This window comes from Oncorhynchus tshawytscha, linkage group LG14, assembly GCF_018296145.1.
Source record: "Oncorhynchus tshawytscha isolate Ot180627B linkage group LG14, Otsh_v2.0, whole genome shotgun sequence".
NCBI classification, from domain to species: domain Eukaryota; kingdom Metazoa; phylum Chordata; class Actinopteri; order Salmoniformes; family Salmonidae; genus Oncorhynchus; species Oncorhynchus tshawytscha.
The window spans coordinates 59,870,230-59,897,655 of NC_056442.1; the positions used below are offsets into that span (position 1 = coordinate 59,870,230).

General features: G+C 43.1%; 1 protein-coding gene across 4 annotated transcripts in view; it reads left to right on the forward strand.

The window, feature by feature from the left end:
- Positions 1-2,437: 2,437 nt before the first annotated feature.
- The window catches only part of bcl9l (bcl9 like), a 95,945-nt gene continuing 70,956 nt past the window's right edge, over positions 2,438-27,426 (forward strand). For all 4 annotated transcript variants that reach the window (XM_042297773.1, XM_042297774.1, XM_042297775.1 and 1 more), the window contains exon 1: positions 2,438-2,833. The gene's annotated coding sequence lies outside the window, so the exon portion shown is untranslated. The remainder of the gene's footprint in view (positions 2,834-27,426) is intronic.

Consider the following 27,426-nt stretch of genomic DNA (forward strand, 5'->3'; position numbering starts at 1 on the left):
CTTTAAGGGTTCTGATCCTATGTATTCAGCTTTAAGGGTTCTGATCCTATGTATTCAACTTTAACTTCTTGTAACTACCCATCCCGGATCCGGGAGCGTTGTCATCAACTACAGTAATTAGCATAACGCAACGGACAAAAAACGGACAAAAAATATTTTATAGAAAATATTAATATTCATGAAATATAGTGAAACACTTCTTAGCCTTTTGTTAATGACCCTGTCATCTCAGATTTTGAAATTATGCTTTACAGCCAAAGCAAGACAAGCAGAGTTTGTGTAAGTTTATCGATAGCCTAGCATAGCATTATGTCCAGCTAGCAGCAGGTAACTTGGTCACGAAAATCAGAAAAGCAATCAAATTAAATCGTTTACCTTTGATGAGCTTCGGATGTTTTCACTCAGGAGACTCCCAGTTAGATAGCAAATGTTCCTTTTTTCCCAAAATATTATTTTTGTAGCTGAAATAACTCCGTTAGTACTTCACGTTTGGCTGAGAATTCGGCCTAAAAATATTCCAAATTAGCTCCATAATATCGACAGAAACATGGCAACTCAAGGTGTTTTTCAAATATCTATTCGATAATATATCCACCGGGACAGCTGTATTTCCAGTAGGAACGGGAGGAAAAATAGCTACCTCTGTCTATTACGCAAGACTTACTCTGAGAGCCCTCAGCCGGACACTTACACAATGTAGTCGCTTACGCTTATTCTTCAACATAAAGGCCTGAAACTACGTCACAATGCTGTAGTCACCTTGGGGAATACGTAGAAAAAGTAATCTGGTTGATAGCCCATTCACTGCTCAATAGGGACGCATTGGAACGCAGAGCTTTCAAAACATGAGTCACTTCCTGATTGGATCCTTCTCAGGCTTTCGCCTACATTATCAGTTCTGTTATACTCACAGACAATATTTTTACAGTTTTGGAAACTTTAGAGTGTTTTCTATCCTAAGCGGTCAATTATATGCATATCCTAGCATCTTGACCTGACAATGTAGCCCTAGTTACAACAGAAAGGGGTCTGATCCTATGTATGCAACTTTAAGGGTTCTGATCCTATGTATTCAACTTTAAGGGTTCTGATCCTATGTATTCCGCTTTAAGGGTTCTGATCCTATGTATTCAGCTTTAAGGGTTCTGATCCTATGTATTCAGCTTTAAGGGTTCTGATCCTATGTATTCAGCTTTAAGGGTTCTGATCCTATGTATTCAGCTTTAAGGGTTCTGATCCTATGTATTCAGCTTTAAGGGTTCTGATCCTATGTATTCAACTTTAAGGGTTCTGATCCTATGTATTCAGCTTTAAGGGTTCTGATCCTATGTATTCAACTTTAAGGGTTCTGATCCTATGTATTCCGCTTTAAGGGTTCTGATCCTATGTATTCAGCTTTAAGGGTTCTGATCCTATGTATTCAGCTTTAAGGGTTCTGATCCTATGTATTCAGCTTTAAGGGTTCTGATCCTATGTATTCAGCTTTAAGGGTTCTGATCCTATGTATTCAGCTTTAAGGGTTCTGATCCTATGCATTCAGCTTTAAGGGTTCTGATCCTATGTATTCAACTTTAAGGGTTCTGATCCTATGTATTCAACTTTAAGGGTATCTAATTCTATAGAGTTAGGGTTATTATGTATTGCACACCACAAGAGGGAGTCCTCTGTCCTCACCTGGGAAATGAGGTTATAGATTCTACCAAACTCTGTGCCATTATGGGTCACCCTGACTCAAAGGGTATATCAGTTGCCCCCCACGGGAAGCTGCTGAGGGGAGGACGACTCATAATGACCGGAACGAAGCGAATGGAATGGCATCAAACACATGGAACCCAGGTGTTTGATGCATTTGATGCCATTCCACATTACTCCGCTCCAGGCTTTTTCACGAGCCCTTCCTCCACCAATGAAGATGCCACCAACCTCCTGTGGTTGCACCACATTATACTACTAATATGGCACTATTCATTTAGGTGGGAAGATGCTGTTATGTCCTTCAACAAGTCACTGACTCTTATTTCTCATCTAAAGTAAGGTACCGTACACTTGCCAGATAGCATCAACATAAACATCAACACACAAACAGTAAAACTAGTACAACAATAGGAATGACAACAACAACAACAATATAATCAACAAAACAATAGCAAATATAATGTGTAGTTATAACAATCTTATTACTATATAATTATGATTATGAATATAATTATTATACTGTTATGAGACTACAATGCTATATGACATTCAATTGTAAAGAAAATTATTTTGAGTAACCTAAAATTACCTGTGTTTCCTATTACTGAGTATCCTACTTAGTAATAATTAGAAATACCAATAACAACACAAAAAAAAAAAAAAAAAACGATTTCAAGGTGTGTTTGAGTGTCTCGATCAGTTTAATTGAGGTATAATATCAGCTTTATACGGATGTCTGTGCTGAGTGGCCACATCAGTCAGTCAGTGGCTGGTAATGTGTGTGTGAATGCTATGGACACAAAAATGCAACGTCCTGCCTTTTCCACAGCGCCGATACCGGAGTCATGATCTGCCGTTTGTTCGAGAGGACGCGTCCTCCGTTTTGAACCCTAAAGTCTAAACGTGAAAACCTCGTATGGTTTTTATCACCGTTGTCGAGAAGAAGAAAAAAAAACACCCTGAAATTGCACCAGAACCGGCTACGGTTTTTTAAACCCGGGAGGAACCTTGCGCAGTGCTAAAAAAATAAGAAAAGAAGGATTGCAGGTTACGGTTGCAGCCTCTTCGGTGGGGAAATGTCGGTTTGGCCGTCACTCCTGACACCACATCGGCCTCCTCAGATACCAACGAAAATGGGGTAAGAAAAGCGACATCTTCCTCTTGAACGATGTCACGGCATTACTACCTACATTAACATTTTGTTAACGCTCGACATGATATATGCCAAAGCAATAACACACGCCAAACCAAATTAAACTAGCAAGCTAGTTACGAACCAGTTCCAACAAAATGATTAACGTGTCGATGGATGTGTGTTTTTGTCACCATCGCACCGAGACCAACGGTAACGTTAGCTTGCTACATGCTAACTGGCTAACTATAGCACAGCACAACGTTAGCTTGCTACATGCTAACTGGCTAACTATAGCACAGCACAACGTTAGCTTGCTACATGCTAACTGGCTAACTATAGCACAGCACAACGTTAACTTGCTACATGCTAACTGGCTAACTATAGCACAGCACAACGCTGCTTGCTACATGCTAACTGGCTAACTATAGCACAGCACAACGCTGCTTGCTACATGCTAACTGGCTAACTATAGCACAGCACAACGCTGCTTGCTACATGCTAACTGGCTAACTATAGCACAGTGCATCTTGCTACATGCTAACTAGCTAACTATAGCACAGTGCATCTTGCTACATGCTAACTATAGCACAGCGCAGTGACTGTGTTAATAACATTCAGGTTGAACTCAGGCCCAGCAATAATATATTAATATTAGCCAGACAACGTTAACTATAAAACGAATAACGAATGTTTATGTACGCTTGTGGATCCATTAACCGGACACCGTTAGTTAGCTAACGTTACATTCCCAGACAGATGTACGACTTTTTAACAAGAATGAAAACTATTAAAGCTAGCTAACAGTTAGGCTACTCAGTTAGCTACAATGTCTGAGGACCGTCAAATAGCAGTCGGTGGACACGTTAATATTTCTTGGCGAGCTGGTTTAGCCTGATACAAGTACTCTGCGTGATTATCAAAGGAGCAGTACACTTTAAAGTCTTTAACGTATGAATGACCTAACATTAGGTACATAACTAATGTATGTATTTCGGGGCAAATATATTTATACAGCTAACTTGCCCTAACGTGACTATCAGCTGTGAACAGTAGTCAGCTAACTGCAGTTTGGCCAGGTCCATAGCATGCTTACACCAGGGTATACTGTGCCCTCTCAGCCTGGCTACATTTAACTTCAGTGACTGTATGTAGTCAACTTGGAGATGTCACAAACGCCCTGAATACAACAGTAGGTAGACCTTACAGTGTAATGCTGAAATGCTGAATACAACAGGTGTAGTAGACCTTACAGTGAAATGCTGAATACAACAGGTGTAGTAGACCTTACAGTGAAATGCTGAATACAACAGTAGGTAGACCTTACAGTGAAATGCTGAATACAACAGTAGGTAGACCTTACAGTGTAATGCTGAAATGCTGAATACAACAGGTGTAGTAGACCTTACAGTGAAATGCTGAATACAACAGTAGGTAGACCTTACAGTGAAATGCTGAATACAACAGGTGTAGTAGACCTTACAGTGAAATGCTGAATACAACAGGTGTAGGTAGACCTTACAGTGAAATGCTGAATACAACAGGTGTAGTAGACCTCACAGTGAAATGCTGAATACAACAGGTGTAGGTAGACCTCACAGTGAAATGCTGAATACAACAGGTGTAGTAGACCTCACAGTGAAATGCTGAATACAACAGGTGTAGTAGACCTCACAGTGAAATGCTGAATACAACAGGTGTAGTAGACCTCACAGTGAAATGCTGAATACAACAGGTGTAGTAGACCTCACAGTGAAATGCTGAATACAACAGGTGTAGTAGACCTTACAGTGAAATGCTGAATACAACAGGTGTAGTAGACCTTACAGTGAAATGCTGAATACAGCAGGTGTAGACCTCACAGTGAAATGCTGAATACAACAGGTGTAGTAGACCTTACTGTGAAATGCTGAATACAACAGGTGTAGTAGACCTCACAGTGAAATGCTGAATACAACAGGTGTAGTAGACCTTACAGTAAAATGCTGAATACAGCAGGTGTAGACCTCACAGTGAAATGCTGAATACAACAGGTGTAGTAGACCTTACAGTGAAATGCTGAATACAGCAGGTGTAGACCTCACAGTGAAATGCTGAATACAACAGGTGTAGGTAGACCTTACTGTGAAATGCTGAATACAACAGGTGTAGGTAGACCTTACTGTGAAATGCTGAATACAACAGGTGTAGTAGACCTCACAGTGAAATGCTGAATACAACAGGTGTAGTAGACCTCACAGTGAAATGCTGAATACAACAGGTGTAGTAGACCTCACAGTGAAATGCTGAATACAACAGGTGTAGTAGACCTTACTGTGAAATGCTGAATACAACAGGTGTAGTAGACCTTACTGTGAAATGCTGAATACAACAGGTGTAGGTAGACCTTACTGTGAAATGCTGAATACAACAGGTGTAGTAGACCTTACTGTGAAATGCTGAATACAACAGGTGTAGTAGACCTTACTGTGAAATGCTGAATACAACAGGTGTAGTAGACCTTACTGTGAAATGCTGAATACAACAGGTGTAGGTAGACCTTACTGTGAAATGCTGAATACAACAGGTGTAGTAGACCTCACAGTGAAATGCTGAATACTACAGGTGTAGTAGACCTCACAGTGAAATGCTGAATACAACAGGTGTAGTAGACCTTACAGTGAAATGCTGAATACAACAGGTGTAGTAGACCTTACTGTGAAATGCTGAATACAACAGGTGTAGGTAGACCTTACTGTGAAATGCTGAATACAACAGGTGTAGGTAGACCTTACTGTGAAATGCTGAATACAACAGGTGTAGGTAGACCTTACAGTGAAATGCTGAAAACAACAGGTGTAGTAGACCTTACAGTGAAATGCTGAATACAACAGGTGTAGGTAGACCTCACAGTGAAATGCTGAATACAACAGGTGTAGTAGACCTTACTGTGAAATGCTGAATACAACAGGTGTAGGTAGACCTTACTGTGAAATGCTGAATACAACAGGTGTAGGTAGACCTTACTGTGAAATGCTGAATACAACAGGTGTAGGTAGACCTTACTGTGAAATGCTGAATACAACAGGTGTAGGTAGACCTTACTGTGAAATGCTGAATACAACAGGTGTAGGTAGACCTTACTGTGAAATGCTGAATACAACAGGTGTAGGTAGACCTTACAGTGAAATGCTTACTTGCAAGCCTTTAACCAACAATGCAGTTCTATAAATGGAGTTAATGAAATATTCACTAAATAAACTAAAGGTAAACAAATATATAAAATCAATCAAAAAGTAACACAAAACATTTACATAACAATAACGAGGCTATATACGGGGGTATCTGTACCGAGTCAATGTCCAGGGTACAGGTTAGTCAAGGTGAAGTGACTATACATAGATGATAAACTGTGAGTAGCAGCAGTGTAAAAACAAAGGGGGCGTAAATGTAAATAGTCTGGGTGGCCATTTGATTAATTATTCAGCAGTCTTATGGCTTGGGGGTAGAAGTTTTTAAGGAGCCTTTTGGTCCTAGACTTGGTGCTCCGTGCTGGTAGCAGAGAGAACAGTCTATCACTTGGGTGACTGGGGTCTTTGACAATTTTTTGGGGGCCTTCCTCAGACACTGCCTAGTATAGAGGTCCTGGATGGCAGGAAGCTTGGCCCCAGTGATGTACTGGGCCGTATGTACTACGAGCAGTTGCCGTACCAGGCGATGATGCAACCGGTCACGATGGTGCCGCTGTAGAACCTCATTGAGGATCTGAGGACTCATGCCAAATCTTTTCAGTCTCACCAGGGGGGAAAAGTGTTCACAAATGATTTGGTATGTTCATGCAAGAAGTGACTGACTGAGGTCTTAGTGTTCATGCAAGAAGTGACTGACTGAGGTCTTGAAGATATATCTACTAGATGGTGAACAATGCATTGACCTAAAACCCCAAACAAGGCAGGTGTAGAAGCACAGTGGCTAGGAAAAACTCCCTAGAAAGGCCAAAACCTAAGAAACCTAGAGTGGCCAGTCCTCTTCTGGCTGTGCCGGGTAGAGAGGAACCAGGCTATGAGGGGTGGCCAGTCCTCTTCTGGCTGTGCCGGGTAGAGAGGAACCAGGCTATGAGGGGTGGCCAGTCCTCTTCTGGCTGTGCCGGGTAGAGAGGAACCAGGCTATGAGGGGTGGCCAGTCCTCTTCTGGCTGTGCCGGGTAGAGAGGAACCAGGCTATGAGGGGTGGCCAGTCCTCTTCTGGCTGTGCCGGGTAGAGAGGAACCAGGCTATGTGGGGTGGCCAGTCCTCTTCTGGCTGTGCCGGGTAGAGAGGAACCAGGCTATGAGGGGTGGCCAGTCCTCTTCTGGCTGTGCCGGGTAGAGAGGAACCAGGCTATGAGGGGTGGCCAGTCCTCTTCTGGCTGTGCCGGGTAGAGAGGAACCAGGCTATGAGGGGTGGCCAGTCCTCTTCTGGCTGTGCCGGGTAGAGAGGAACCAGGCTATGAGGGGTGGCCAGTCCTCTTCTGGCTGTGCCGGGTAGAGAGGAACCAGGCTATGAGGGGTGGCCAGTCCTCTTCTGGCTGTGCCGGGTGGAGATTTATAACAGAACATGGCCAAGATGTTCAAATGTTCATAGATGACCAGCATGGTCACACTTCCTCTCTTTCATTATGGCCTCAGTGATATGCATGCATTTTACCAACCAGATTAACAGTCACAAATGTTATGTCACATGCTTCGTAAACAACAGGTGTAGACTAATGCTTAATTACAGGTCATTTTCCAACAATGCAACTTTAAAGATAATGATTAAAAATAGTGACACAAGGAATACACAATGAATAAACCGGCACTGTAAATATCAACTAACTAGTGTTGACTGGCATAATACAGGTGTAATGTTAACTAGTGTTGACTGGTGTAATACAGGTGTAATGTTAACTACTAACTAGTGTTGACTGGCATAATACAGGTGTAATGTTAACTAGTGTTGACTGGTGTAATACAGGTGTAATGTTAACTAGTGTTGACTGGTGTAATACAGGTGTAATGTTAACTACTAACTAGTGTTGACTGGTGTAATACAGGTGTAATGTTAACTACTAACTAGTGTTGACTGGCATAATACAGGTGTAATGTTAACTAGTGTTGACTGGTGTAATACAGGTGTAATGTTAACTACTAACTAGTGTTGACTGGTGTAATACAGGTGTAATGTTAACTACTAACTAGTGTTGACTGGCATAATACAGGTGTAATGTTAACTAGTGTTGACTGGTGTAATACAGGTGTAATGTTAACTACTAACTAGTGTTGACTGGTGTAATACAGGTGTAATGTTAACTACTAACCAGTGTTGACTGGCATAATACAGGTGTAATGTTAACTACTAACTAGTGTTGACTGGCATAATACAGGTGTAATGTTAACTAGTGTTGACTGGCATAATACAGGTGTAATGTTAACTACTAACTAGTGTTGACTGGCATAATACAGGTGTAATGTTAACTAGTGTTGACTGGCATAATACAGGTGTAATGTTAACTACTAACCAGTGTTGACTGGCATAATACAGGTGTAATGTTAACTACTAACTAGTGTTGACTGGCATAATACAGGTGTAATGTTAACTAGTGTTGACTGGTGTAATACAGGTGTAATGTTAACTACTAACTAGTGTTGACTGGCATAATACAGGTGTAATGTTAACTACTAACTAGTGTTGACTGGCATAATACAGGTGTAATGTTAACTAGTGTTGACTGGCATAATACAGGTGTAATGTTAACTAGTGTTGACTGGCATAATACAGGTGTAATGTTAACTACTAACCAGTGTTGACTGGCATAATACAGGTGTAATGTTAACTAGTGTTGACTGGTGTAATACAGGTGTAATGTTAACTACTAACTAGTGTTGACTGGTGTAATACAGGTGTAATGTTAACTACTAACTAGTGTTGACTGGCATAATACAGGTGTAATGTTAACTAGTGTTGACTGGTGTAATACAGGTGTAATGTTAACTACTAACTAGTGTTGACTGGTGTAATACAGGTGTAATGTTAACTACTAACCAGTGTTGACTGGCATAATACAGGTGTAATGTTAACTAGTGTTGACTGGCATAATACAGGTGTAATGTTAACTACTAACTAGTGTTGACTGGCATAATACAGGTGTAATGTTAACTACTAACTAGTGTTGACTGGCATAATACAGGTGTAATGTTAACTACTAACCAGTATTGACTGGCATAATACAGGTGTAATGTTAACTACTAACTAGTGTTGACTGGCATAATACAGGTGTAATGTTAACTAGTGTTGACTGGTGTAATACAGGTGTAATGTTAACTACTAACTAGTGTTGACTGGCATAATACAGGTGTAATGTTAACTACTAACTAGTGTTGACTGGCATAATACAGGTGTAATGTTAACTACTAACTAGTGTTGACTGGCATAATACAGGTGTAATGTTAACTAGTGTTGACTGGCATAATACAGGTGTAATGTTAACTACTAACCAGTGTTGACTGGCATAATACAGGTGTAATGTTAACTACTAACTAGTGTTGACTGGCATAATACAGGTGTAATGTTGACTACTAACTAGTGTTGACTGGCATAATACAGGTGTAATGTTAACTACTAACTAGTGTTGACTGGCATAATACAGGTGTAATGTTGACTACTAACTAGTGTTGACTGGCATAATACAGGTGTAATGTTAACTACTAACTAGTGTTAACTGGCATAATACAGGTGTAATGTTAACTACTAACCAGTGTTGACTGGCGTAATACAGGTGTAATGTTAACTAGTGTTGACTGGCATAATACAGGTGTAATGTTAACTACTAACTAGTGTTGACTGGCGTAATACAGGTGTAATGTTAACTACTAACTAGTGTTGACTGGCATAATACAGGTGTAATGTTAACTACTAACTAGTGTTGACTGGCATAATACAGGTGTAATGTTAACTAGTGTTGACTGGCATAATACAGGTGTAATGTTAACTACTAACCAGTGTTGACTGGCATAATACAGGTGTAATGTTAACTACTAACCAGTGTTGACTGGCATAATACAGGTGTAATGTTAACTACTAACTAGTGTTGACTGGCATAATACAGGTGTAATGTTAACTACTAACTAGTGTTGACTGGCATAATACAGGTGTAATGTTAACTACTAACTAGTGTTGACTGGCATAATACAGGTGTAATGTTAACTACTAACTAGTGTTGACTGGCATAATACAGGTGTAATGTTAACTAGTGTTGACTGGCATAATACAGGTGTAATGTTAACTACTAACTAGTGTTGACTGGCGTAATACAGGTGTAATGTTAACTACTAACTAGTGTTGACTGGCATAATACAGGTGTAATGTTAACTACTAACCAGTGTTGACTGGCGTAATACAGGTGTAATGTTAACTACTAACTAGTGTTGACTGGCATAATACAGGTGTAATATCGTAGTAACATCGGTACTATGTAGTAATAACAAAGTAGTGCTCAGCACTACAGTAAATGTGGTGTGATTTGGGACACATCATATGTGGCTAGTCAAGTGCATTGGTGTGTCCCCCCCTCAGTCTTTGTTGTGAACACTGACCCAGTCAGTTTTGTCCATATTAAGCCTAAAAAAGGAGACGTTAAGTATGGTGTGATAACAGACGGCTGCACTGTGAGCCTGTGGTACTGTAGCAGTCTTTCCGTCACTCGGTCTGTGCAGTGCGATATCCTAGACCTATATTTAGCCGGACGTAGCCTGTAACCTGATCTGAATTGTCTTTGAGGGCTATAGAGCAGGCAAAGCAGACCCATCACACCTTTTGTCATTTTAAAAATAGCCTCGCTAACCCACGTCGTGTCGAACTGAGTTGTCCTCTTGAGGATCCCTATCTAATCCATAGAATTCAATCAAATGTATTTTATAAAGCCCTTTTTTGTGTGTGTGGTAGTTGTCACAAAGTGCTTTACAGATACCTGGCCTGAACCATAAAGAGCAAGCAATGCAGAGGCACAGTGGATAGGAAACAATCATTAGGCATAAAACACACAGATAATCTGACTGCCGATAGATGCTTATCACAGTAGGAGGATGTTCCTTCTCTTGCGAGAACAAAAGACATACCTGCTGCGTACCGACGAGCCTGCGGTTTCTACTTGCTCCTCAGTGGCCGACAACTTGACTTAGAGCCAATCGGAGAGCACGAACCTCCACGTGGGGGAGCAACAAAAAGGAACAAATATTTTGTTCTAGCTATCGAATTACATGCTAACGTTAACTAGCTAGCTAAAACAAAACTGGCTAAGGGCTGACACTGGCAGTATGGGATTATGGAGAGTAAATTTTAAAATTGTATTCTTGCTAGCAGGCCATCTGGCATGTAGCAACATGGGCGTTCTACAACAATAGCAACATTAGCACAGCTAGCTAGTTAGCAAACATTGGATACCTACAGAGTAAAATCCACAGGGACTAGCATGGCCAAACCAGTCTTAAGAATGCAACGCTACTACCACCTTCTAGTTCGGGGTATTTTTAACTACACTGACGGCTTCAAAATCTGTGCGGTGTCAACAGAAAAGAGAGACTCTGTTTAGAGGTGCTAAGTACTCTTGGTAAGTAAACGTTTGACAATCCTACTGATGTATGGTACCCATTAGATGGAACCTACAGAGAAACCAGGGGTGGCCAGTCCACTGTAAAGGGAACAGGATTAGATTAGACAGATGGAACCTACAGAGAAACCAGGGGTGGCCAGTCCACTGTAAAGGGAACAGGATTAGATTAGACAGATGGAACCTACAGAGAAACCAGGGGTGGCCAGTCCACTGTAAAGGGAACAGGATTAGATTAGACAGATGGAACCTACAGAGAAACCAGGCGTGGCCAGTCCACTGTAAAGGGAACAGGATTAGATTAGACAGATGGAACCTACAGAGAAACCAGGCGTGGCCAGTCCACTGTAAAGGGAACAGGATTAGATTAGACAGATGGAACCTACAGAGAAACCAGGCGTGGCCAGTCCACTGTAAAGGGAACAGGATTAGATTAGACAGATGGAACCTACAGAGAAACCAGGGGTGGCCAGTCCACTGTAAAGGGAACAGGATTAGATTAGACAGATGGAACCTACAGAGAAACCAGGGTGGCCAGTCCACTGTAAAGGGAACAGGATTAGATTAGACAGATGGAACCTACAGAGAAACCAGGCGTGGCCAGTCCACTGTAAAGGGAACAGGATTAGATTAGACAGATGGAACCTACAGAGAAACCAGGCGTGGCCAGTCCACTGTAAAGGGAACAGGATTAGATTAGACAGATGGAACCTACAGAGAAACCAGGCGTGGCCAGTCCACTGTAAAGGGAACAGGATTAGATTAGACAGATGGAACCTACAGAGAAACCAGGGGTGGCCAGTCCACTGTAAAGGGAACAGGATTAGATTAGACAGATGGAACCTACAGAGAAACCAGGCGTGGCCAGTCCACTGTAAAGGGAACAGGATTAGATTAGACAGATGGAACCTACAGAGAAACCAGGCGTGGCCAGTCCACTGTAAAGGGAACAGGATTAGATTAGACAGATGGAACCTACAAAGAAACCAGGGGTGGCCAGTCCACTGTAAAGGGAACAGGATTAGATTAGACAGATGGAACCTACAGAGAAACCAGGCGTGGCCAGTCCACTGTAAAGGGAACAGGATTAGATTAGACAGATGGAACCTACAGAGAAACCAGGGGTGGCCAGTCCACTGTAAAGGGAACAGGATTAGATTAGACAGATGGAACCTACAGAGAATGCGCTGATTTGAATAAACGGATGAACAGGAGTTTTGTACTGTGAAGTAGCTACTAGTAGCATGCGACACAGTCTCCCTCCCTCCAAGCACGGGCAGATTTGTTGTGTGTCCCAATAATATTTTTTTCTCTCAGTGTCTAATTGTTCACTTCTCTTGACTGACTGGTATAACAACAAGGTGGAAACCCTCCAATGCTTCTAGGTTTGTGGGAAGACCAATCCAATGCTTTTAGGTTTGTGGGAAGACCAATCCAATGCTTTTAGGTTTGTGGGAAGACCAAACCAAAGCTTTTAGGTTTGTGGGAAGACCAATCCAATGCTTTTAGGTTTGTGGGAAGACCAATCCAATGCTTTTAGGTTTGTGGGAAGACCAATCCAATGCTTTTAGGTTTGTGGGAAGACCAATCCAATGCTTTTAGGTTTGTGGGAAGACCAATCCAATGCTTTTAGGTTTGTGGGAAGACCAATCCAATGCTTTTAGGTTTGTGGGAAGACCAATCCAATGCTTTTAGGTTTGTGGGAAGACCAATCCAATGCTTTTAGGTTTGTGGGAAGACCAATCCAATGCTTTTAGGTTTGTGGGAAGACCAATCCAATGCTTTTAGGTTTGTGGGAAGACCAATCCAATGCTTTTAGGTTTGTGGGAAGACCAATCCAATGCTTTTAGGTTTGTGGGAAGACCAATCCAATGCTTTTAGGTTTGTGGGAAGACCAATCCAATGCTTTTAGGTTTGTGGGAATTAGTGAACAAGTTTACACTTCAGGAGAGATTATTGGGAAGCACCCTTGGTATGTTGTTGCTGACAAAGTGTTGCTTATCTGGCTAGGTGATCTGAGACTGGCGTTGGGATGAGTTACAAGCAGCACAGTCAAGGTGAAGCTATGAAAGAATAATGTGATATTGAGAAGGCAGAGGGAGAGGAGACACCACAGTACATGGTTGTAACAGCAGACATGGATCTATAGGCAAGGCCTTCATCTGCAGTAAACTGGGTTGTTATGAACTCAGAAGGACTTGCTGTATGTAAACACATATTAGCCTATCAGGGTAGGCCTCTTTTAGTTTTACTTTAGGAGCACCTATCAGGGTAGGCCTCTTTTAGTTTTACTTTAGGAGCACCTATCAGGGTAGGCCTCTTTTAGTTTTACTTTAGGAGCACCTATCAGGGTAGGCCTCTTTTAGTTTTACTTTAGGAGCACCTGTCAGGGTAGGCCTCTTTTAGTTTTACTTTAGGAGCACCTATCAGGGTAGCCCTCTTTTAGTTTTACTTTAGGAGCACCTGTCAGGGTAGACCTCTTTTAGTTTTACTTTAGGATCACCTATCAGGTTATTTTTTACTTTAGGTCACCTATCAGGTTAGTTTTACTTTAGGAGCACCTATCAGGTTAGTTTTACTTTAGGAGCACCTAACAGGTTAGTTTTACTTTAGGAGTTAACTTGGCCTTTTGAAGTCGAGACAAAACCACATGGTCCAATATGTGGCTCCATTCAATAATTTAAAAAACAGAACTAATCCTGTCAAGGTGTTATAACATCCACGATTCTGTTCACTTCCCAGAGAAACCTAGATTAGCCTGCCCTTCGCATCATTCCACACCATGGTTTTGTGTAGGGTTGCAACATTTCCCAGGTTTTCCAGAAATCCTGGCAGGACGATTCCACATGTTCTGCCAATTCCCTCCTGATTCTAGGAAGCTTCCAACCTGGTTATCTGGAAAACCTTGGTCATTTGGGAAAGTTACCTGCATTTTGCAACCCTAGTTCTGTAGGTTACACGCCATCCTATGCCACACCACATTCACCATTTCTCCCCCTCTCCTCTCTTCTCCCTCTCCCTCTCCTGTCTTCTCCCTCTCTTCTCTTCCCTCTCTTCTCCCTCTCTTCTCCCTCTCCTCTCCTCTCTTCTCCCTCTCCTCTCTTCTCCCTCTCCTCTCTTCTCCCTCTCCTCTCTTCTCCTCTCTTCTCCCTCTCCTCTCTTCTCCCTCTTCTCTCTTCTCCCTCTTCTCTCTTCTCCCTCTCTTCTCTTCCTCTCTTCTCTTCTCCCTCTCCTCTCTTCTACTCTCTTCTCCCTCTTCTCTCTTCTCTTCTCTTCCCTCTCCTCTCTTCTCCCTCTCCTCTCCCTCTCTTCTCCCTCTTCTCCCTCTCCTCTTCTCCCTCTCCTCTCCTCTCTTCTCCCTCTTCTCTCTTCTCCCTCTTCTCTCTTCTCCCTCTTCTCCTCTCCTCTCTTCTCCCTCTTCTCTCTTCTCCCTCTTCTCTCTTCTCCCTCTTCTCTTCTCTTCCCTCTCCTCTCTTCTCTTCTCTCTTCTCCTCCCTCTCCTCTCTTCTCTTCTCTCTTCTCCTCCCTCTCCTCTCTTCTCTTCTCTCTTCTCCCTCTCCTCTCTTCTCTCCTCTCTTCTCCCTCTCCTCTCTTCTCCCTCTCTTCTCCCTCTCCTCTCTTCTCCCTCTCCTCTCTTCTCCCTCTTCTCTCTTCTCCCTCGTCTCTCTCTCCTCTCTTTTCTCTTCCCTCTCTTCTCCCTCTCCTCTCTTCTCTTCTCCCTCTCTTCTCTTCTCCCTCTCTTCTCCCTCTCTTCTCTTCTCCCTCTCTTCTCTTCCCCCTCTCTTGTCCCTCTCCTCTCTTCTCCCTCTCCTCTCTTCTCCCTCTCCTCTTTTTCTCCCTCTCTCTCTTCTCCCTCTCCCTCTCCTCTCTTCTCCCTCTCCTCTCTTCTCCCTCTCCTCTCTCTCTCCCTCACCTCTCTTCTCCCTCTCATCTCTTCTCCCTCTCCTCTCTTCTCCCTCTTCTCACTTCTCCCTCTTCTCTCTTCTCCCTCTCCTCTTCTCTCTTCTCCCTCTCCTCTCTTCTCCCTCTCCTCTCTTCTCCCTCTTCTCCCTCGTCTCTCTTCTCCCTCTTCTCTTCTCTTCCCTCTTTTCTCTCTTCCCTCTCTTCTCCCTCTCCTCTCTTCTCTTCTCCCTCTCTTCTCTTCTCCCTCTCTTCTCTTCTCCTCTCTTCTCTTCCCCTCTCTTCTCCCTCTCCTCTCTTGTCCCTCTCCTCTCCTCTCTTCTCCCTCTCCCTCTCCTCTCTTCTCCCTCTCCTCTCTTCTCCCTCTCCCTCTCCTCTCTTCTCCCTCTCCCTCTCTTCTCCCTCTCCCTCTCCTCTTTCTCCCTCTCCCTCTCCTCCCTCTCCTCTCTTCTCCCTCTCCTCTCTTCTCCCTCTCATCTCTTCTCCCTCTCCTCTCTTCTCCCTCTTCTCTCTTCTCTTCCCTCTCTTCTCTTCCCTCTCTTCTCCCTCTCCTCTTCCCTCTTCTCCCTCCTCCCTCTTTCTTCTCTTCTCCCTCTCCTCTCTTCTCCCTCTCCTCTCTTCTCCCTCTCTCCTCTTCTCTTCTCCCTCTCTTCTCTTCTCCCTCTTCTCTCTCCTTCTCACTCCTCCTTTTGGCTTTTGCTAAGATGAATGCTGTTTAGTTCTTACTCACAGAAGGGCCTCTTTCCCTCTCTCTTTTCCCCACTTCTTCTATTTAGAACTGTCTCCTACTGTCTGTACTGTGGCTGCTGTTTGTTATTTTTCCTTCTTGCTCTAGTCTAGTTGGCTCTGTTCCCAGACTGTGTTGGAAGAAATACAACCCAAGACCCTCCCAGCAAACTGAACCCAGAGTCTCTTCTCTTCCTGGTCCCGAGAGGAGGGAAAACCTGGGGAGAGAGAGACAGAAAGGGAGGGTGAGAAAGAGACATCCTAAACCGACTCATGAAGTATTTTTCCCTCTCTGTCCCTCTCTCTCTTTCCCTCTTTTTCCCTCTCTGTCCACCTCTCTCTCTCTTTCCCTCATTTTCCCTCTGTCCACCTCTCTCCCCCTCTCTCTCCCCTCTCTCTGTCCACCTCTCTGTCCCCCCGCTCTCACTCTCTCTCCCTCTCTCCCCCTCTCTCTGTCGCTCTCGTATTCTGTTAGTCAGTGCCATAAACCCAAGAAGTAGCCTACTGTACCCCCACGCGTACACATAGAATAGCCAGCCAAATAGAGAAAGTTGCCAGCCATGATCCCCTGGGCCGAGGTTAAGAATATTTTGCCAAACCAGCTCTATTTTGGTGTCTTCTGGTACATTCTAATGCCTTGATATCATCTGAAATACCCTGCTATTGAGTTCACTGCCAAGATTGGAAAAATGTGTTGTGTTATATACAGTTTTAAAGAAGTTTACTCAAAATCCAGAAACTCCCAAGTGATGCCATACATTTTAAAGTAGTTTGGTGGAATTGGCCCTCCTCTCTCTCTGTAGCTGTACTGAAATGGGTCCCGTGACTCGTGACGTTGCTGGGTGCTCACTCTGCTCCGTTGTCAGTGAATTCACGATTCAGAAATCTGTTGAAATGTGGACAAATGAGTGCTTTTATTGAAAGCGTATGGCCGACCGAGGAAATGTGGACTTTTCCACCTAAAACATCTGAGAGGATTTTCTCTAATTGATTTAATGTAGCTTCCTGCCACAGCAGTGGAGCTGGGTAAAAAGTGGAAAGGTAAGACCTGCGGATGTGCTCCCTTCAATTGTCAATTAAAAACAGATATTTCACCTTTATTTAACCAGGTAGACCAGATCACCTTTTATTTAACCAGGTAGACCAGATCACCTTTATTTAACCAGGTAGACCAGATCACCTTTATTTAACCAGGTAGGCCAGATCACCTTTATTTAACCAGGTAGACCAGATCACCTTTATTTAACCAGGTAGACCAGATCACCTTTATTTAACCAGGTAGGCCAGATCACCTTTATTTAACCAGGTAGACCAGATCACCTTTATTTCACCAGGTAGGCGCCAGATCACCTTTATTTCACCAGGTAGGCTAGTTGAAAACAAGTTCTCATTTACAACTGCGACCTGGCCAAGATAAAGCAAAGCAGTGAGACACCAACAACAACACAGAGTTACACATGGAATAAACAAACATACAGTCAATAATACAGTTGAAAAATAAGTCTATGTGCAAATGAGGTAGGATAAGATAGGTAAGGCAATAAATAGGCCATGGTGGCAAAGTAATTACAACATAGCAATTGAGGAGACTGGAGTGGTGGAGGAGACTGGAGTGGTGGAGGAGACTGGAGTGGTGGAGGAGACTTGGAGTGGTGGAGGAGACTGGAGTGGTAGATGTGCAAAAAGCAAAGGTTAAAGGTATACTTCTGGATGTCAGTAATGAGGCCCCTTGGTATACTTCTGGATGTTAGTAATGAGGCCCTGTGGTATACTTCTGGATGTTAGTAATGAGGCCCCGTGGTATACTTCTGGATGTTAGTAATGAGGCCCCGTTATCTACTTCTGGATGTTAGTAATGAGGCCCTGTGGTATACTTCTGGATGTCAGTAATGAGGCCCTGTGGTATACTTCTGGATGTTAGTAATGAGGCCCCGTTATCTACTTCTGGATGTTAGTAATGAGGCCCGTGGTATACTTCTGGATGTCAGTAATGAGGCCCTGTGGTATACTTCTGGATGTTAGTAATGAGGCCCCGTTATCTACTTCTGGATGTTAGTAATGAGGCCCTGTGGTATACTTCTGGATGTCAGTAATGAGGCCCCGTGGTATACTTCTGGATGTCAGTAATGAGGCCCCGTGGTATACTTCTGGATGTCAGTAATGAGGCCCCGTTATCTACTTCTGGATGTCAGTAATGAGGCCCGTTATCTACATCTGGATGTCAGTAATGAGGCCCTGTTATCTACTTCTGGATGTCAGTAATGAGGCCCCGTTATCTACTTCTGGATGTTAGTAATGAGGCCCCGTTATCTACTTCTGGATGTTAGTAATGAGGCCCGTGGTATACTTCTGGATGTCAGTAATGAGGCCCCGTGGTATACTTCTGGATGTCAGTAATGAGGCCCCGTGGTATACTTCTGGATGTTAGTGATGAGGCCCCGTGGTATACTTCTGGATGTTAGTAATGAGGCCCTGTGGTATACTTCTGGATGTTAGTAATGAGGCCCCGTTATCTACTTCTGGATGTTAGTAATGAGGCCCCGTTATCTACTTCTGGATGTTAGTAATGAGGCCCCGTGGTATACTTCTGGATGTTAGTAATGAGGCCCCGTTATCTACTTCTGGATGTCAGTAATGAGGCCCGTGGTATACTTCTGGATGTTAGTAATGAGGCCCCGTGGTATACTTCTGGATGTTAGTAATGAGGCCCCGTGGTATACTTCTGGATGTTAGTAATGAGGCCCCGTGGTATACCTCTGGATGTTAGTAATGAGGCCCCGTTGTATACTTCTGGATGTTAGTAATGAGGCCCCGTTATCTACTTCTGGATGTTAGTAATGAGGCCCCGTGGTATACTTCTGGATGTTAGTAATGAGGCCCATTATCTACTTCTGGATGTTAGTAATGAGGCCCCGTTATCTACTTCTGGATGTCAGTAATGAGGCCCCGTGGTATACTTCTGGATGTTAGTAATGAGGCCCCGTTATCTACTTCTGGATGTTAGTAATGAGGCCCCGTGGTATACTTCTGGATGTCAGTAATGAGGCCCCGTTATCTACTTCTGGATGTTAGTAATGAGGCCCCGTGGTATACTTCTGGATGTTAGTAATGAGGCCCCGTTATCTACTTCTGGATGTTAGTAATGAGGCCCCGTGGTATACTTCTGGATGTTAGTAATGAGGCCCCGTGGTATACCTCTGGATGTTAGTAATGAGGCCCCGTTGTATACTTCTGGATGTTAGTAATGAGGCCCCGTTATCTACTTCTGGATGTTAGTAATGAGGCCCCGTTATCTACTTCTGGATGTTAGAAATGAGGCCCCGTGATATACTTCTGGATGTCAGTAATGAGGCCCCGTGGTATACTTCTGGATGTTAGTAATGAGGCCCCGTTATCTACTTCTGGATGTTAGTAATGAGGCCCCGTTATCTACTTCTGGATGTCAGTAATGAGGCCCTGTTATCTACTTCTGGATGTTAGTAATGAGGCCCCGTTATCTACTTCTGGATGTTAGTAATGAGGCCCCGTTATCTACTTCTGGATGTTAGTAATGAGGCCCCGTTATCTACTTCTGGATGTTAGAAACGAGGCCCCGTGATATACTTCTGGATGTCAGTAATGAGGCCCCGTGGTATACTTCTGGATGTTAGTAATGAGGCCCCGTTATCTACTTCTGGATGTTAGTAATGAGGCCCCGTTATCTACTTCTGGATGTCAGTAATGAGGCCCCGTTATCTACTTCTGGATGTCAGTAATGAGGCCCCGTTATCTACTTCTGGATGTTAGTAATGAGGCCCCGTTATCTACTTCTGGATGTCAGTAATGAGGCCCCGTGGTATACTTCTGGATGTTAGTAATGAGGCCCCGTGGTATACTTCTGGATGTCAGTAATGAGTTCCCGTTATCTACTTCTGGATGTCAGTAATGAGGCCCCGTGGTATACTTCTGGATGTTAGTAATGAGGCCCAGTGGTATACTTCTGGATGTCAGTAATGAGGCCCCGTGGTATACTTCTGGATGTTAGTAATGAGGCCCCGTTATCTACTTCTGGATGTCAGTAATGAGGCCCCGTTATCTACTTCTGGATGTCAGTAATGAGGCCCCGTTATCTACTTCTGGATGTTAGTAATGAGGCCCGTGGTATACTTCTGGATGTCAGTAATGAGGCCCCGTTATATAGTTCTGGATGTTAGTAATGAGGCCCGTGGTATACTTCTGGATGTTAGTAATGAGGCCCCGTTATCTTCTTTTGGATGTTGGTAATGAGGCCCCGTGGTATACTTCTGGATGTTAGTAATGAGGCCCCGTTATCTACTTCTGGATGTTAGTAATGAGGCCCCGTTATCTACTTCTGGATGTCAGTAATGAGGCCCCGTGGTATACTTCTGGATGTTAGTAATGAGGCCCCGTTATCTACTTCTGGATGTCAGTAATGAGGCCCCATTATCTACTTCTGGATGTTAGTAATGAGGCCCCGTTATCTACTTCTGGATGTCTGTAATGAGGCCCCGTGGTATACTTCTGGATGTCTGTAATGAGGCCCCGTGGTATACTTCTGGATGTCTGTAATGAGGCCCCGTGGTATACTTCTGGATGTCAGTAATGAGGCCCCGTTATCTACTTCTGGATGTCAGTAATGAGGCCCCGTGGTATACTTCTGGATGTTAGTAATGAGGCCCCGTGGTATACTTCTGGATGTTAGTAATGAGGCCCGTGGTATACTTCTGGATGTTAGTAATGAGGCCCCGTTATATACTTCTGGATGTCAGTAATGAGGCCCCGTTATCTACTTCTGGATGTCAGTAATGAGGCCCCGTGGTATACTTCTGGATGTTAGTAATGAGGCCCCTTGGTATACTTCTGGATGTTAGTAATGAGGCCCCGTGGTATAGTTCTGGATGTTAGTAATGAGGCCCTGTGGTATACTTCTGGATGTTAGTAATGAGGCCCCGTTATCTACTTCTGGATATTAGTAATGAGGCCCCGTTATCTACTTCTGGATGTTAGTAATGAGGCCCCGTTATCTACTTCTGGATGTCAGTAATGAGGCCCCGTTATCTACTTCTGGATGTTAGTAATGCCCCGTGGTATACTTCTGGATGTCAGTAATGAGGCCCCGTTATCTACTTCTGGATGTTAGTAATGAGGCCCCGTTATCTTCTTTTTGGATGTTAGTAATGAGGCCCCGTGGTATACTTCTGGATGTTAGTAATGAGGCCCCGTTATCTACCTCTGGATGTTAGTAATGAGGCCCCGTTATCTACTTCTGGATGTTAGTAATGAGGCCCCGTTATCTACTTCTGGATGTTAGTAATGAGGCCCGTTATCTACTTCCCAGGAGTCACATGGACTCCTGGATAATATTGTCTGCATCAGTGTGTCCAGTATGAAGGAAGTTTATAGGTAGTTTCGCAAGCCCATTCTAATTAGCGTTAGCGCAATGACTGGAAGTCTATGCTAACATGCTAGCTCTTCCCATAGACTTCCTGTCAATGCGCTAACACTAGTTAGCAACTTCCTTCAAACGGAACGCAGAAACATAAAAATGGTTAGTTCATCTGAAGAATGGGAAGTAGATAAAGGGTCAAACTATCCTTTTAATGCTGTGGACTCGTCCTTTTGGGGGGAGTGGGGTAAGTTGAGCAAAATAAAGAATGAATCATTTGACCAAATATTTGGGAAGGGGTCATCATTTCATGGAGATCGTGAAGGAAGAAACCACATGGGAAAAGTGGTTAGCGAGTGGTTAGCGAGTCCAAAACACTGGTATTCACCAAGACAAATACATTTATTGTCTTAAGAGGTTTCATGATGCTTTGTATCTAAATTAAAGTAGATGATTTCAAGATTGTTCTGTACATCAGTTCTGGTCTGTATAATCTTCAATGTGAGGTTATAAACCTGGCAAGGAAGTACATCCTTGTAGCTGTATGGGCTATAGTCAACGTGCTTGTAGCTGTATGGGCTATAGTCAACGTGCTTGTAGCTGTAGTCTTTCTGGAGGAGACTGGAGGAGACTAGAGGAGACTTACCTCATACACAGAAGAGACCACTCAGTCTTTCTGGAGGAGACTGGAGGAGACTAGAGGAGACTTACCTCATACACAGAAGAGACCACTCAGTCTTTCTGGAAGAGACTGGAGGAGACTAGAGGAGACTTACCTCATACACAGAAGAGACCACTCAGTCTTTCTGGAGGAGACTGGAGGAGACTGGAGGAGACTAGAGGAGACTTACCTCATACACAGAAGAGACCACTCAGTCTTTCTGGAGGAGACTGGAGGAGACTGGAAGAGACTGGAGGAGACTAGAGGAGACTTACCTCATACACAGAAGATACCACTCAGTCTTTCTGGAGGAGACTGGAGGAGACTAGAGGAGACTAGAGGAGACTGGAGGAGACTTACCTCATACACAGAAGAGACCACTCAGTCTTTCTGGAGGAGACTGGAGGAGACTAGAGGAGACTAGAGGAGACTTACCTCATACACAGAAGAGACCACTCAGTCTTTCTTTGAAAACTGTCATGTTTAGATGACTTGTGATTTATTTCCAGGGAAACATCCTGAAATACATGTAGATACCTTTTGTTAGAAATAATAATATATTTCCCTTGACGAAGTGATGCTCACTATAAAAAATGGCCCCCTTACCCCACTCTCCGCTTACCCCACTCTCCCCTTACCCCATGACCACTGTTGGTGTTGGTGTGTGTGTGCTCTAATTTCCCTATTTGCTTCTTGTCTCCTCTAGTCTCCTCTTGTCTCTCCAGTCTCTCCAGTCTGGCTTTTGTCTCTCCAGTCTGGCTTTTGTCTCTCCAGTCTGGCTCTTGTCTCTCCTGTCTGGCTCTTGTCTCTCCAGTCTGGCTCTTGTCTCTCCTGTCTGGCTCTTGTCTCTCTAGTCTGGCTCTTGTCTCTCTAGTGTCCTCTTGTCTCTCCTGTCTGGCTCTTGTCTCTCTAGTCTGGCTCTTGTCTCTCTAGTGTCCTCTTGTCTCTCCTGTCTGGCTCTTGTCTCTCCAGTCTGGCTCTTGTCTCTTGTCTCCATCTCCACCTCACTGGCATAGTGCCGTCTTTCGGATGGGACGTTAAATGGGTGTCCTGACTCTCTGAGGTCATTAAAGATCCCATGGCACTTATAGTAAGAGCAGGGGTGTTGACCCTGGTGTCCTGGCTAAATTCCCAATCTGGCCCTCAAACCATCATGGTCACCTAATAATCCCCAGTTTACAATTGGCTCATTAATCCCCTCCTCTCCACTGTAACTATTCCCCAGGTCGTTGCTGCAAATGAGAACATGTTCTCAGTCAACTTACCTGGTAAAATAACGGATAAATAAAAAATATATAAAAAATAGAGAAGAAAACACATTCACTATTGAGTTTTATGTAACTGGTGTTAGTCTGGTTGTTGTAAACTGGTGTTAGTCTGGTTGTTGTAAACTGGTGTTAGTCTGGTTGTTGTAAACTGGTGTTAGTCTGGTTGTTGTAAACTGGTGTTAGTCTGGTTGTTGTAAACTGGTGTTAGTCTGGTTGTTGTAAACTGGTGTTTAGTCTGGTTGTTGTAAACTGGTGTTTAGTCTGGTTGTTGTAAACTGGTGTTAGTCTGGTTGTTGTAAACTGGTGTTAGTCTGGTTGTTGTAAACTGGTGTTTAGTCTGGTTGTTGTAAACTGGTGTTAGTCTGGTTGTTGTAAACTGGTGTTTAGTCTGGTTGTTGTAAACTGGTGTTAGTCTGGTTGTTGTAAACTGGTGTTAGTCTGGTTGTTGTAAACTGGTGTTTAGTCTGGTTGTTGTAAACTGGTGTTTAGTCTGGTTGTTGTAAACTGGTGTTAGTCTGGTTGTTGTAAACTGGTGTTTAGTCTGGTTGTTGTAAACTGGTGTTAGTCTGGTTGTTGTAAACTGGTGTTAGTCTGGTTGTTGTAAACTGGTGTTTAGTCTGGTTGTTGTAAACTGGTGTTTAGTCTGGTTGTTGTAAACTGGTGTTTAGTCTGGTTGTTGTAAACTGGTGTTAGTCTGGTTGTTGTAAACTGGTGTTTAGTCTGGTTGTTGTAAACTGGTGTTAGTCTGGTTGTTGTAAACTGGTGTTAGTCTGGTTGTTGTAAACTGGTGTTAGTCTGGTTGTTGTAAACTGGTGTTAGTCTGGTTGTTGTAAACTGGTGTTAGTCTGGTTGTTGTAAACTGGTGTTAGTCTGGTTGTTGTAAACTGGTGTTAGTCTGGTTGTTGTAAACTGGTGTTTAGTCTGGTTGTTGTAAACTGGTGTTTAGTCTGGTTGTTGTAAACTGGTGTTTAGTCTGGTTGTTGTAAACTGGTGTTAGTCTGGTTGTTGTAAACTGGTGTTAGTCTGGTTGTTGTAAACTGGTGTTAGTCTGGTTGTTGTAAACTGGTGTTAGTCTGGTTGTTGTAAACTGGTGTTAGTCTGGTTGTTGTAAACTGGTGTTTAGTCTGGTTGTTGTAAACTGGTGTTAGTCTGGTTGTTGTAAACTGGTGTTTAGTCTGGTTGTTGTAAACTGGTGTTAGTCTGGTTGTTGTAAACTGGTGTTTAGTCTGGTTGTTGTAAACTGGTGTTAGTCTGGTTGTTGTAAACTGGTGTTAGTCTGGTTGTTGTAAACTGGTGTTAGTCTGGTTGTTGTAAACTGGTGTTAGTCTGGTTGTTGTAAACTGGTGTTAGTCTGGTTGTTGTAAACTGGTGTTAGTCTGGTTGTTGTAAACTGGTGTTTAGTCTGGTTGTTGTAAACTGGTGTTAGTCTGGTTGTTGTAAACTGGTGTTAGTCTGGTTGTTGTAAACTGGTGTTAGTCTGGTTGTTGTAAACTGGTGTTAGTCTGGTTGTTGTAAACTGGTGTTAGTCTGGTTGTTGTAAACTGGTGTTTAGTCTGGTTGTTGTAAACTGGTGTTAGTCTGGTTGTTGTAAACTGGTGTTAGTCTGGTTGTTGTAAACTGGTGTTTAGTCTGGTTGTTGTAAACTGGTGTTTAGTCTGGTTGTTGTAAACTGGTGTTAGTCTGGTTGTTGTAAACTGGTGTTTAGTCTGGTTGTTGTAAACTGGTGTTTAGTCTGGTTGTTGTAAACTGGTGTTTAGTCTGGTTGTTGTAAACTGGTGTTAGTCTGGTTGTTGTAAACTGGTGTTTAGTCTGGTTGTTGTAAACTGGTGTTTAGTCTGGTTGTTGTAAACTGGTGTTTAGTCTGGTTGTTGTAAACTGGTGTTAGTCTGGTTGTTGTAAACTGGTGTTTAGTCTGGTTGTTGTAAACTGGTGTTAGTCTGGTTGTTGTAAACTGGTGTTAGTCTGGTTGTTGTAAACTGGTGTTTAGTCTGGTTGTTGTAAACTGGTGTTAGTCTGGTTGTTGTAAACTGGTGTTAGTCTGGTTGTTGTAAACTGGTGTTAGTCTGGTTGTTGTAAACTGGTGTTAGTCTGGTTGTTGTAAACTGGTGTTAGTCTGGTTGTTGTAAACTGGTGTTAGTCTGGTTGTTGTAAACTTGGTGTTAGTCTGGTTGTTGTAAACTGGTGTTAGTCTGGTTGTTGTAAACTGGTGTTAGTCTGGTTGTTGTAAACTGGTGTTAGTCTGGTTGTTGTAAACTGGTGTTAGTCTGGTTGTTGTAAACTGGTGTTAGTCTGGTTGTTGTAAACTGGTGTTAGTCTGGTTGTTGTAAACTGGTGTTAGTCTGGTTGTTGTAAACTGGTGTTAGTCTGGTTGTTGTAAACTGGTGTTAGTCTGGTTGTTGTAAACTGGTGTTAGTCTGGTTGTTGTAAACTGGTGTTAGTCTGGTTGTTGTAAACTGGTGTTAGTCTGGTTGTTGTAAACTGGTGTTAGTCTGGTTGTTGTAAACTGGTGTTAGTCTGGTTGTTGTAAACTGGTGTTAGTCTGGTTGTTGTAAACTGGTGTTAGTCTGGTTGTTGTAAACTGGTGTTAGTCTGGTTGTTGTAAACTGGTGTTAGTCTGGTTGTTGTAAACTGGTGTTAGTCTGGTTGTTGTAAACTGGTGTTAGTCTGGTTGTTGTAAACTGGTGTTAGTCTGGTTGTTGTAAACTGGTGTTAGTCTGGTTGTTGTAAACTGGTGTTAGTCTGGTTGTTGTAAACTGGTGTTAGTCTGGTTGTTGTAAACTGGTGTTAGTCTGGTTGTTGTAAACTGGTGTTAGTCTGGTTGTTGTAAACTTGGTGTTAGTCTGGTTGTTGTAAACTGGTGTTAGTCTGGTTGTTGTAAACTGGTGTTAGTCTGGTTGTTGTAAACTTGGTGTTAGTCTGGTTGTTGTAAACTGGTGTTAGTCTGGTTGTTGTAAACTGGTGTTTAGTCTGGTTGTTGTAAACTGGTGTTAGTCTGGTTGTTGTAAACTGGTGTTTAGTCTGGTTGTTGTAAACTGGTGTTAGTCTGGTTGTTGTAAACTGGTGTTTAGTCTGGTTGTTGTAAACTTGGTGTTAGTCTGGTTGTTGTAAACTGGTGTTTAGTCTGGTTGTTGTAAACTGGTGTTAGTCTGGTTGTTGTAAACTGGTGTTAGTCTGGTTGTTGTAAACTGGTGTTAGTCTGGTTGTTGTAAACTGGTGTTAGTCTGGTTGTTGTAAACTGGTGTTAGTCTGGTTGTTGTAAACTGGTGTTAGTCTGGTTGTTGTAAACTGGTGTTAGTCTGGTTGTTGTAAACTGGTGTTAGTCTGGTTGTTGTAAACTTGGTGTTAGTCTGGTTGTTGTAAACTGGTGTTAGTCTGGTTGTTGTAAACTGGTGTTAGTCTGGTTGTTGTAAACTTGGTGTTAGTCTGGTTGTTGTAAACTGGTGTTAGTCTGGTTGTTGTAAACTTGGTGTTAGTCTGGTTGTTGTAAACTGGTGTTAGTCTGGTTGTTGTAAACTGGTGTTAGTCTGGTTGTTGTAAACTGGTGTTAGTCTGGTTGTTGTAAACTGGTGTTAGTCTGGTTGTTGTAAACTGGTGTTAGTCTGGTTGTTGTAAACTGGTGTTAGTCTGGTTGTTGTAAACTGGTGTTAGTCTGGTTGTTGTAAACTGGTGTTAGTCTGGTTGTTGTAAACTGGTGTTAGTCTGGTTGTTGTAAACTGGTGTTAGTCTGGTTGTTGTAAACTGGTGTTAGTCTGGTTGTTGTAAACTGGTGTTAGTCTGGTTGTTGTAAACTGGTGTTAGTCTGGTTGTTGTAAACTGGTGTTAGTCTGGTTGTTGTAAACTGGTGTTAGTCTGGTTGTTGTAAACTGGTGTTAGTCTTTAGGCTGGTTGTTGTAAACTGGTGTTAGCCTTTTTCTTGTTAGTTAGACACTTCATTGATTGAGTAGCAGAAGCTTTTTAGGCCGTCGCAGAGTGCCCATATGAGGCCGTCGCAGAGTGCCCATATGAGGCCGTCGCAGAGTGCCCATATGAGGCCGTCGCAGAGTGCCCATATGAGG